Source organism: Marmota marmota, unplaced genomic scaffold (genome assembly GCF_001458135.2).
Source record: "Marmota marmota marmota unplaced genomic scaffold, marMar, whole genome shotgun sequence".
Classification (NCBI taxonomy): Eukaryota; Metazoa; Chordata; class Mammalia; order Rodentia; family Sciuridae; genus Marmota; species Marmota marmota.
In genome coordinates, this window is record NW_025999896.1 from 4,767,702 (window position 1) to 4,780,496 (window position 12,795).

General features: G+C 33.7%; 1 protein-coding gene across 2 annotated transcripts in view; it reads left to right on the top strand.

Moving 5' to 3' along the window:
* The window catches only part of Map2k4 (mitogen-activated protein kinase kinase 4), a 108,966-nt gene that overhangs the window by 11,621 nt on the left and 84,550 nt on the right, over positions 1-12,795 (top strand). The window contains exons 1-2 of one of the 2 annotated variants that reach the window (XM_048798098.1): positions 3,022-3,348; positions 5,994-6,096. The gene's annotated coding sequence lies outside the window, so the exon portion shown is untranslated. Of the gene's footprint in view, positions 1-3,021; positions 3,349-5,993; positions 6,097-12,795 lie in introns of those variants that run through there. The other variant, XM_048798097.1, reaches the window with a different exon arrangement.

Sequence of the window (12,795 nt, forward strand, 5' to 3'; positions counted from 1 at the left end):
AGAGAGAGAGAGAGAGAGAGAGAGAGAGAGAGAGAGAGAGAGAGAGAATTTTAATATTTTTTAGTTTTCGGCAGACACAACATCTTTGTTTGTATGTGGTGCTGAGGATTGAACCTGGGCCGCACACATGCCAGATGGGCGTGCTACCACTTGAGCCACATCCCCAGCCCTAGTTAGGTTTTAATACAGCAAATATCCCAGGTGTTATCATTTTTTCATACCTACTATTTGCCAACCATTGCATATTGAAGGTATATTAATCCTTATCATAATGGTGCTGTCAAGTAAAGGAATGTTTTTATCCCAGTTTTGTAGAAGTGTAGATTTCTAGATCAAAGAAGTATCTATTTTTAGGCTTACTAGTAATTTTTTTTGATACTGGGGATTGAACTCAGGGGCACTCAACCACTGAGCCACATCCCACATTGGTATTTTATTTAGAGACAAGGTCTCACTGAGTTGCTGAGCGCCTCATCATTCCTGAGGCTGGCTTTGAACTTGAGATCCTCCTGTCATAGCCTCTTTTGCTGCTGGGATTATAGGCATGCACCAACGTGCCCAGCTACTGGTATTTTAATGGTGATCATTTAGCATGTAGCAAAAGCTAGAAATGTTAGGGTCCTCATTCCCATTTCTAATATAAGGGAGAAATGGGAATGAAAGTAAGTTCATTTCTCATACTTTATTTCTCCATTTCTAAAGTTAAGTATAAAGTTGTATGGTTTTGTTTTAGGTTCTTATTATGTTGCAGGTGATTTGTAGAGATAAAAAGATAAAAAAAATTAGAACAGAAAATTATTCACAATGTGATGGTGGTAATAGATTCTTGAGTGTCAGAGGGGATGGCTGGGTAGACCCATCATCATAAACATAGTATCTCTGACAACAGATTTGATGTTTTTGGAAACTATAAATAATCCCAATTCTTAATGAATAATGAGAAAATGATACCATTTCCTTATCTGTAAAAGGTGAATAAAAGATATTTTTGGTAACCTAGGATGAAGAAATTTCCATAGATGCCATATATGAATGGTTGATTCTTAATTGCTAACCTTGGGGTCTTTGGCGAAGTTTGAACCAAAGTATAGGGTCATCTATGTTGATTGTATAAGGTGATGTTAAGTATTGCTTGAGAAGTTAGTAGAGGGAGAATTATCAGGGCTGTTGTCACCTTGTTTAAAGCTAAATAAAGTTGAGCGATAATTCTTCCTTCCAATTTAATAATCTGCGAGTTGCTCAGAATTAGAGCAAAGGATTTCCTAGGCTTCAGTAATTAGTTTGCCAAATCCCTGATCTTCAAAATCATGGTTCTTAATATACTTGATGACCCCATGCTTAGTAGTGCTTTTCTCATGAGGACTTTGAGAAGACATTGTATAGAGATGATATGAAAAACTAGTTTAAATAGTGCTGCATATTCTCTTTTTTGGGGGGTAGTGGGGATTAAACACAGGGGCACTGTACCACTGAGCCACATCCCTAACCCTACTTTGTATTTTATTTAGAGACAGATCTTACTGAGCTGTTTAGCACCTCGTCATTGCTGAGGCTGGATTTGAACTCACCATCCTCCTGTGTTGGGATTTCAGAGTCACAGGGATTAAAGGCGTGAGCCATCATATTTGGCTACAAATTTATAACCTTTTTGATCAGTTATTTTAAACTGTGTCATACAAACATTTTAATCTCTGTTGCCATCTGAAACTCCAAGACTACTGATAGTTCACTTCCTTCCTTTTCTCCTAGTGAAAGCTGTTTTGGGCTTTGGAAAAAAAAATCAATAGTAATGTCCTATAATTGTAGTTTTGGTGATTAGAAGTATCTGAATACTGGGCTGCATATATAGCTCAGTGGTAGAGTGGGTGTTTAGCATGCACAAGGCTTTGGGTTCAAACCCCACCATCAAAACAACAGTCACCATGGACTTGAATTTGATTGAGTTTGATCCTTTGGGCCCTTAAGAAAGAGAAGAAATAAAAGAAGGACCAGCATGGTAGAGGTTCTAGTAGATAAAGTGAATGGGAGAGGGGGAGATGATTAAAATGTGCATGCACACACACTTATTTCTTTTTTTTGGGGGGCGGCTAGGTACCATGGATTGAAGTCAGGGGCACTTGAGCACTGAACCACATCCCCAGCCCTATTTTGTATTTTATTGAGAGACAGGGTCTCACTGAGTTGCTTAGCGCCTCACTTTTGATGAGGCTGGCTTTGGTGATCCTCCTGCTTCAGTCTCCCGAGCTTCTGGAATTATAGGCATGCACCAACCTGCCCAGCAACATACTGATTTCTATAGAGAGCCTGAATAGGCCCTTTTTAAGTATTGTAAAAACTACTCCTTTCTACCATACCTGAATTCACCTTCTTACCTTCAACTGACTGGAGCCTACCTTTACCTCAAGACTATCATATGTGTTCATCTTGAACTGATCATCATTTGGAGAGTTGGGGTGCATACATGAGAACAGGCAGTATAACTTGATTTGTACTCTTTGGCACTAATTTTAGGTTCTGATTCTTTACTTGGAGAGACTTTGAACTTTTACAGTTACTTAGAATATTTGTTAATCAATGAGATTGGACTATGTACTTGGATGTTTACAAGACAATTACAAATGTTTCTGAAACAGTGTATGTTTAAATTTATGTAAGTTAAGCCCCAATCTGCTAAACTCTGTCTATGTTTGTTTATGAAGTAAATAGCCAATAAAATCCCTGATTTTTTTAAGTGCAAATACAGTGCTAAAAAAGAATCCACATTCTCTCTCTGATTTAAGTGTACTTATCTTCAAAAAAGAGTTTGAGTAATTTTTAATTGTAATAATATATTTTATTATTTGCCTTTGTTTGTAGAAATTACCTATTGTATCCCCAAATTGGACTTTTGAAGAAAGGACCATTTTGGTATTTTTCTTTGGATGTTTTCTTTATTCTTTCTATGCTGTGCATTTCATTAGTGTTTTATCAATTTTTCTCCACATGGAGATCATGAATGATATACTATGTAAATTCAAACATATACCATATGAAAAGTGGCATTCAACTTTTGATTTGGGGAATTGTTGGGTTTGAGCTCATTCAAAATTATTATAGCAAAGTTTTTTTTTTTTGTTTTTTTTTTAAACTTTCTGCACTTTGCCATATAATGAAATATTCATAGTTCCCAAGGATTTAGGACTTGGTATATTTGGGAGCCACCATTTAGAACACAAGTAGTCAGTCATATGCATTCTGTGTGTAAAATATGTTGACACTTCCCCAACATCCCCAAAGTTTTACCTCTTTATAGTGTCTTTACAGTATCTGATCTATCCCACATCTCATCATCAGAATTATACCAGTCAGGTAAGAATGAGACTCACAGTATTATTCCTTCTGACTCAAGAATCTTCCCCTACTTGTGAACCTAGAAATTAGAAAAGAAATTATCTACTTCTAAAACACGTAGTGGGACAGCTGCTGAGTAACACAGACATTCCCATTCAAAAGGGAGGAAATAGAAGGAATCAACCATTAGTCTGAAGCAATTTCAGAATCCAGTACAGGAAATTCCACAGGGGTTCAAGGCCTGAAAATAGTCTTGTCCAAGTATTACAAAGAAATTTTCAAGAAATAAAGAGCATATTCATTAAAAGAAAAATATTTTTTTTGTATATGGCTGAGCTCCTACCGGAAAGTTATGTTTTCTGCCAGCAATTTATTGTATTACTGATTCTTTTATCTAGTCACATTGATCAATACATGTATTCATATCTCTAACATATCTGTAACTAATGTAAGACCTTCAGACTTGCCAGTCTTAACATGAGCAAAAGTTCTAACATTTTTAATAATTATACCTTTTCATATTTTTTTCTAGTTTGTCTTATGTTCATATCCTTGCCTAATTTTCTTTTTCTTGATTTGTGTGGTGTACACACACAAACATACGTACATACATAATTTCATTTATTCCTCTTTTTTGAGATGGGGGTCTCAATATGTTGTTCAGGCTATTCTCAAACTCTTGAGCTTAAGTGGTCCTCCCACCTCAGCATTCTGAGTGTTAGTATTACAGGGAGGCACAGTGATGCGTGGCCTTGAGTTTGTTGTTTTTAATTATAGTGAAATCTGTCATTTTTTCATTGAGTACCTGATTATCATTATTATTTTGGTGGAGTTGAGGATTGAACCAAAGACCTTGTGCATGTTGGGCAAGTATTCTACTCCTGAGCTATGCCCTCTGGCCACTGTATAAGCACTTTCAATGCCCTCTTCTACTTGCTGTCAGGTAAAAATGATTTTAAAATAAGTATTAGATACCTGAAAGGACAAATTATGTAGAAAATTCATGTTGTACTCTTCTTATTCTGAGATTGGGTGTGTGTGGGGTTCTTAAGAAGTTTTTCCTGTAGAAAGGCCCATCCGTAATAGCTGATGTATGAGCCATGGCAGTGAGCACTGTGCTCTCACCCTTGCAGTTCCCTCCAACTAACATGGCTCACTCCAGCTTTCAGATCTTACGCCTAGAGTTTGAGCCCTCTAATAAGTCTTCTAAATCTACTGAAGTGTAAAAATGCTTGGATTTTAAAGTTTTTTTTTTAATAAGTAGGTACATATGTAATAAACTGTGGTGAGTGAATGCAGGCAAAAGCATCCTGTATGAACATGATGAAACCCAAATTAAAACAAAAAACCCAGATTTGCTGCAAGTGCTTAAAGAACCAATTCTGTTAAAAATTAGCTGTTTAAATCCTAAAGATATATTTCTATAAGATTTATTTATTTATTTTTTGTAGTTGTAGATGGACAGAATGTATTTATTTTGTTTATTTTTATGTGGTGCTGAGGATTGAACTCAGTGCCTCACGCATGCTAGGCAAGTGATCTGCCACTGAGCTATAGCCCCTGCCCTGTAAGATTTTTTAATATTGAAAGAATGTGGTTATGAGTAAAATATGTTAAAAACAATGTGATCTGATTTAAATTGCAGTGGAAAATACATGTCTGTATCTACATAGAAAAAAAATCTGCAATAGAAAGTAAACAGTGATTATTTGGGGATAATTGGATTGATAAACGTATATGAATTTTTTAAGAAACCAGGTGCAAGTGCGATAGCACACACCTGTAATGCCAGTGACTCAGGAGGCTGAGGCAGGAGGATCGTAAAGTTTTAGACCAAACTGGGCAATTTTGTGAGATCCTGTCTCAAAATTAAAAAAAATAATAATGAAAAAGGCTGGAAGTGTAACTCTGTGGTAGCTGCACCTCTGGGTTCAGTCCTCAGTACTAGCAAAAAAAAAAAAAAAAAAAAAAATTTAAAACCCAGGATAGCTCTGTATCTATAAATTTATATATGTATATATATATATATGTATACACACACACATATATAAATTTATAAAAATAGTACCTGCATTTCCTGGCTTTGTATAATAAAAATATTGCTATCTATTCCCTTCTGATCCCAAATAAACTGATTTATGAAAGTAAGTATTTGAAATACCTGTGTTATTAACTTGGAAGTTGACTGTACCATGATCCTTTTAGCTCTTTTTGGTTGCAGAATTCTTAATATTCCTTACTCAGTTGTTTATATTAAACTTAAGGGAAAATGATTTTTATTAAGTTGAAGGCATTAAATTATAACACTGAGAGGTGGTAATATTTTACAGTTTATCTGCTGAAATAAATGATTCTTACAGCAACTATTATTTTTCTTTGCGAAAGTGTTATTACTTCTGAACAGTGTAAACTTGAAGCACTGAACATCATTACCTGATGCATGTAGCATAGTGATTGTGGTTAGTAACACCATTAGATAATTTTTATTTGCCTTTTCTTAATTCTGAGAAATTCTTTGTTGCCTTTCAGAATATTATTCTGCATTGATTATTTTTTAAAGCAAGTGTTTATTTCTGCCTTTTTAGTATAAATTTCTTATACCCTCAGAATAGTACCTGTTTTATGGTACTTGAAACTTTCACTTTTTATTTGTTATTTCTTAGGTAAACGCAAAGCACTGAAGTTGAATTTTGCAAATCCACCTGTCAAATCCACAACAAGGTTTACTCTGAATCCCAATACTACAGGAGTCCAAAACCCACACATGTGAGTATTCTCGGTAATCAAATAAAAAGCTCAACTTAAGGTTTTAAAGTTATTGGATTTTATGAATTTTTTTGAGCTGAGGGGTTGGTGTTTCCATTATATTAATGGACCATTTGAAATATTACTGCTTCAACTTAAGTATAAAGTTATGGATTCTGTTGTCTTAAGTTGATAAACATGATTTTCCTTTTTAAAAAAGTTTACTTGGGAAAAAAGAGCCAAAGATTTGGATTCATTGTTAGCTTATTAAACTCTCTGAGAGTATTATTTGTCTTTTTCCTTCTAGATTTCCAGTTAAATGGCAATATATATTTAGGAAATTTATCTGTCCTGTACCTGTGTAAATCCTTACCATTCACCTAGTAATAGATTACCATTCTTAATAAGCTAAATTTCTCCAAGATTTTCCATGTCATGGCAAATTGAAAGAATGATATAATTATACAGATGTCAGTGATTTAAAAAAATTTATTCACTGAATATTTTTAATTAAAAATAGAATTGATATTGTAGCATCTCACTGAAAATATTATTAGAAACATCAGTTATTTGCCTTCAGAACTATATTTAGAATAGCAATGTCTAGAAGGGAGGGGTGCGTATGTGTTTGTACATACTTATGCTTTCACCTGTAGCCTTAGAACAAAGGATAGATTAAATGAAAGCTGCATATAACAAATTATTTGACTAAGAATTCTGTCAATTTTATTAGGCTAGTTTTCATAATTAGATTTCTTGTCAGAGCTCAGCTAAAGCCCCAGCCATCTTTCCTTCTTTGAAACATCAGGTGAGGTCTATATTGAGTAAGGAAACATAGTACTTTTTAATTAGTAAGAGCTCCAGTAGCAAGGAAGTGCTCTTAAAAGGATCTCCTCCTCCTTCATTTCCTAGGATTTCTAGTGAAGGCTCATATAGAACTAATTCTTAAAGATATCTCTTGCTATTTACTAGCTAAACCACATACTTGAAGTACCAATAAACTTAATAGATCTATCTCTCTCTCTTTTTTTTAAGACCTTTGAATAGAAGAGACAACCTAACTTGGATTTATAACTAGGGAAACATTTACATATTGTACTCTTCCCTCAGAAGTTTCTTGATTTATGGAGAATTTGTAGAAAAAAATCTCCTTTTTTAGTTTTTTTTTTTTTTTTAACAAGTAAATATAGGGTAAATTTTTTTCTAAAAAGAGTTGAGTTTTATTTATCTAAACTAGTGATTTATAATAATTTATAACCTCCTATGTTTTCCAATTTTTTCTCAACAACTGTTAAACGTTTGGGAGGACATGGTAATAGGTACTTTTACCTTATGACAGAATCTTTAGAACTTGACTCTGGTATGTAAAAATTTAGACCTAGACTTTGTTGGAATTATATAATTACTTAGATCTATGGATCTGGATCAGGAGTAGACAACTACTGGCATTGACATTGGTCAACTGTAATTGTTTTATTACGTAGGAGGTATATACATAGTAGATGCCACCTCCCCAGCACCTTCTGTAAGGTGTTCTTTGTTCTCTTTGTTGATCGCTGTTTAGGATAGTACTTTGCAATTAGAAATCCTAACTTGCAGTTTGTGGGAGCATTGAAGTAAGATATCTCTTGCTATTTATGTGTTTTTCCTCTTATAATTTCTGTGAACATTTTGTTATGGAACTAAATGTAAATTTGTTCATGACTTTAGGAAAAAGAAATAACTAATGATGTTAAGATATGTCCAGGAACTAGTTTCAGATCCATTTCACATTTGATTTCTCCTGGGTGCAGCGATCCTTTGAAAGACTAAAAAAAATAAAAATAAAAATTCACGAATAGCATCCTTAGTTTCTGAAAACCAACAGTTTAATGAAAATGCAAGAGGTTACAGCAATTCAAGAATTGAGGCATAAAAATGCTGATTGAATGTCAAGTGAAAGGTACAAGGGGTGGGTAAGATCACTTTGTAAGTTTTGTAGTGAAAAGTTTCATAGAGGAGCAAGATTTGAATGGAATTTTGAAAGACGGGAAAGGATAGGTGGAAAAAATAGAGAATGGCTTTCTGTTGAGTCTAAGTGCAATATGTTTTGGGAATCATGTAGCTCTAGTTAATTGTAGTAGAGATGTTAGTTACAGATGACCTATTTCTTTCTCTAATTGGCGCTTTTAGCATTGTTTCTTTATAAATGGTATTCTAAAATTATAAGAGGATATGCTTAGGTATGGGTCATCTTTCTGTGTATATGATGAATGCTTTTTAAAGATTCAAGTATCTGTGTTTCTGAGAAAATTTTTACTGCTTTCCTTTTGGTTTATTCCTTTATGTTTTTCCTATGATCTTTTCCTGAAACCTGACTTATTTGAATGTTGGGCTGTCTAAAATCCTTGTGTTTTTTTAAATTTTATTTTTCCTTTTCTTTTTTATTTTTCTCTTTGTTTTCTTGTTCTATATCCTGGGAGATGTTTTTTTAATTTTTTGACCCTTCTATAGAATATTCTGTTTTGTCAAGCTCTTAAATTTCAGGGATTGATTGTAGCTTTTTCTTAGTATCCTATTCTTAATTTATGGATGCAAAGTAGGGAATTTTAACTGTCCTCTTGATTATCTGTTTCCTCAGGGGCTCATTTTTCTTGCATCTCTGTCTTTCTCTTTAATGCTCCCCCCGTATCTTGTAAGTCTTGATTATTTATTGATTGGAAGCTCTGATTATGGATCTTCACTTGATAGGCTTGACTTTACTTTTCTGTGAATAGTTGAGAGATGGCTGCTGTTAGAACTGGAATATTCAAAATACCAGATTAAGTAGGGCCAGTATTTTCCCCAGATGTGTTTGTTTTCTTTAGAATTATGCTCACTTTTCACTTTGGAGGGAAGGTGAAGAGAAAATGTGGCACAGACTAGACCTTTCTTTAGAAATAATTATAATAAACTCTTTAGATTCTAAACCTTCATTTCTTTTACTTTGAATCCTCTCTAATTTAGAGTTCATTTGGGGTGCTGGGAATGTAGCTCAGTGGTAATACATTTGCCTAATATGTGTTAGGCCCTAGGTTCATTCCCTAGTACCACCAAAAAACAAAAACAAAAACAAAAGTTTTCTTTGGAGGGGGGAGCTTAGGGGTACTGGGGATTGCATCTAGAAGTCTTTACTACTGAGCTTTACCCCCAGCCCTTAGTAATTTTTTACAATTTTGAGATTAAGGTCTCACTGAGTTGCTCAGGGCCCCTTGCTAAGTTGCTGAGGTTGTCCTCTAACTTGTGATCCTCCTGCCTCAATCTTCTGAGCACTGGGATTATAAGCCTGTGCCACAATGTCCAGCTAAAAATTTTGATTTTTAATTATAATTGGTTAAAATTATAAATATTTCTAACATAGAAAATTAGTATTATAAAAGATAACTCTTATACCTACTACCTAGATTTAACAGTTGTTAATATTTTGCCTTTTGGGTCTTAAAACAAAAGATTAAGATGTTTAACCAAGAAGTACAAAGGAAGATCAAAGAAAAAAATGTATGGCTACCTTTTAAATTTTTATCAGATTTGGATTGTATTAGCATATAAATCTTTTTTGATGTTCTTATAAATGTGGCTGGTTTATGCTAAAATCATGTTCAGTACATAAATTTGACACACAGAAGTAAATCCTTCTGTTAAATTCTGTTTTTATCATGATGAATAATGGTTGAATACTGTCAGTGTACTGAATCCTTAAAAATGTACATAGTTGTTTTTCTGAATGATCAGCCCTTTTATCTTTATGGCTTATCAGAATCATCAAGCAAGAAGAAACACTAGTTTAAAAGTTAACACAGGAAATAAATGATGATGAGTACAGATATATTTTGACTCTTAAATATTTTGGAACCACGTTTTAAGTTTAAGGGGCATCTGTTGAGCAAGAGGATTACAGGATCTCATATTTATTACATTTGAACAAAGACACAAGTTGTGCTATAGAACATCTAGGAGTAGTTTTAAAGTCTCCAGTAATCACTAATCTTCTAAATTCTATGATAAACTACTTAGTAAAGCTATATCTTAAAAGGTAGAAGAGTAATTATGAATTGTCTAGACATTGTTGTTTAAATTGTGAAAACTTTAGAAATGTAGGAATCCTTGTTTCTATCCCAGCATTGTCACTATCTCTATGACCTTGGCTGTCATTTAACTCTGATCTCAAATTAAGAATTGAATTAGAATAGGGACAGTCACTATTTTATGTAGTCAGTTGGGAAGTTGTGAGGGGGATGAGAGAGAGAGCAAGAATATGAATGAAATAAGCTATTTTTTTACTACTTTTCTTCATATGAAGTCTCAGGAAAGAATTCATGGAAGGACTGCTGTGACTGTGAACCAGGAGAGGACTGTAATCTTGTCTACTTTTTTCCTTCAAAATAGTCCTCAAGACATCTCTGGTATATTTCTAAGTATAAAAATAATTAGTGTATATAAACTAGACAGGTTTTTTTTTTTTCATCTCTGAAGTTTTTTTGAAACAATTGTGGCAAAATGTGGAATTTCTATGTTTCTGTGGCGGAGCTCTTAGAATAGTAGTAATGGTATAAATATTTGTAGGTACAAGTTAATTGATGTTTTAAAACCCAAATTTGTTGAATCTGTGGATTTTTTTTGTGTGTGTGTGTGTGTGAAGGAGGGCTTGTTTGGCCTGCCTTTTTTTTCCCCTTTCTTTTTGTGATAGATAGATAGATATATATATAAATAAATATTTTTTTTTCATGTAAATCATTTTAAGACTATAGTTCCTTGGCATTAAGTACTTTGACGTTGTTGTGTATTCCATCACTCCTATTCATATCCAGAACTTTTGCATCTTCTCATACTGAAACTCTACCCCTCATATAATCTTTTGTCTTTCCTCCCTGGAACCTGCTAATCATCATTCTACTTTATGTTTCTATGAATTTGAGTACTCTGGTTACCTAACTCTGAGAAATATCAAGGTGCTGCAAAAAATCAAACATGCTTGGAAGTGGGTGGGTAAGGCAAACTTTACTTCTGCCAAAAGGGTGTGCTACTGAACCTGGCTAGCAAGCACACTAGGACGGGCAGTCTGCCTGCTTTTATCCCTAACACAGCACTGCGCCTTGCCCTGATAAGGAAGAGTTTGGAATTATAATCTGATTTTAAAATTGGGGCAGGCAAAGGAAAGATTATAGAATTGAATTAGAATAGGGACAGTCACTATTTTATATAGTCAGTTGGGGAGTTGTGAGGGGGATGAGAGAGAGATCCAATGGCTACAATTGGATCTTACATCCCAATTAAGGATAAATGCTGTATTCTGAAAATGGACCACTGAACTTAATATTTCTCACCTAATGGAATCATAACAGTATTTGTTCTTTTGTGCTTGGTTTATTTCATTCAGCACAATGTCTTCAAGGTTCTTTCATGTTGCACCATATATTAGGGTTTCCCTCCTTTTTAAAGGGTAAATATTTTTTGTATATATGTGTAATATTTTGTTTAGCTATTCATTTGTTGTTGGACATTTGGGTTGTTTCCACCTTTTGACTATAGAGAATAATACTGCTCTGTGAATAATATTTTAAAGCTTGTATTATTGTACTTCTGAAAGTTGTAAGTTTAGTGGTATCCAGTCTATGTTAGTTCCCAGGATGGTTGTGGTACAGTTTCATAAGCCAGCTGCTATTTATTGGGGAAGCATTTCTCAACGAGGTGGCAGAGGTAATAGGAGTGGTTGAACTTATTCTGTGGCCTCCTACTCCTCACAATTCAGGGATATAAATTTCTGACTTGATTTTTATAGTTGAGGTAGTGGATGTTTATTCTGGAATACTTATTTGGAGAAATGAATGAGTTGCATGTATACTAAAAATGAGTTTAGTTTTGGAGTTATAAATCATTTTTCTTCATAGCAGACATTAAAGATGGTGTTAGTACTTTATTCTTTAACCCACAGTACTGAAAAGGCCTACTTTTTTTTTTTTTTTTTTAAATATCTGGAGTCTTTGCTCCTGATGAGTTTATCAACTATTTCTATTGGGTATCAAGTTTTGAGTTTTGATTAAGTTTAGAGTATCATGAGGACCTTGCCTTTGTAGTGTAGGCAAGTTTCTGGAAACTTTTGTCTGTTAAGAAAGTTTGCTATGTAAAGAAAATTTATTTTTTCAAATTATTATTTATAGTTGAGACTTAGCATGATAATATTATGGTTATTTAGCAAATTTGTTTTCCTGAGAGTTAACATCACTTTATTAAATGGATCACTGACTTTTCTGTCAACATGATTAAATACTTCAGTTGACCCTCAGTTCTTTTTTTCTATTTAAGAGTCAGCTGTCCGTCTGTACTATTTCTGTAATTTGGAGTAGGTGTACTTTAACATCACTTTATAAAGATTTGTGAATGCATGATTTTGATTCTTTGTTTCTGGAATTTTATGTTTTCTTCTTTTTCTTTTAAGTTTTTACCCTTATTTCAGTAGAGTATACTTTCTAAATCTTCCTGAGATAAGAATACTTTTTTTGAAGAATTTTTTTTTGTTTTGTTTTGTTTTTGTATGTTGGGAAATTCTTCATCCTACTAATCCTCATAACAATTTTTTTTGGCTGTAGAATTCTGGAGTAGAAATTTTTCTTCAGAATTTTGGAGGCATTGCTCCAATGTTTTCTGTGTTGTAGGATTACTTTAAAAAGTCAGTTCTAGTTGTGATTCCTGTATCTTGGAATG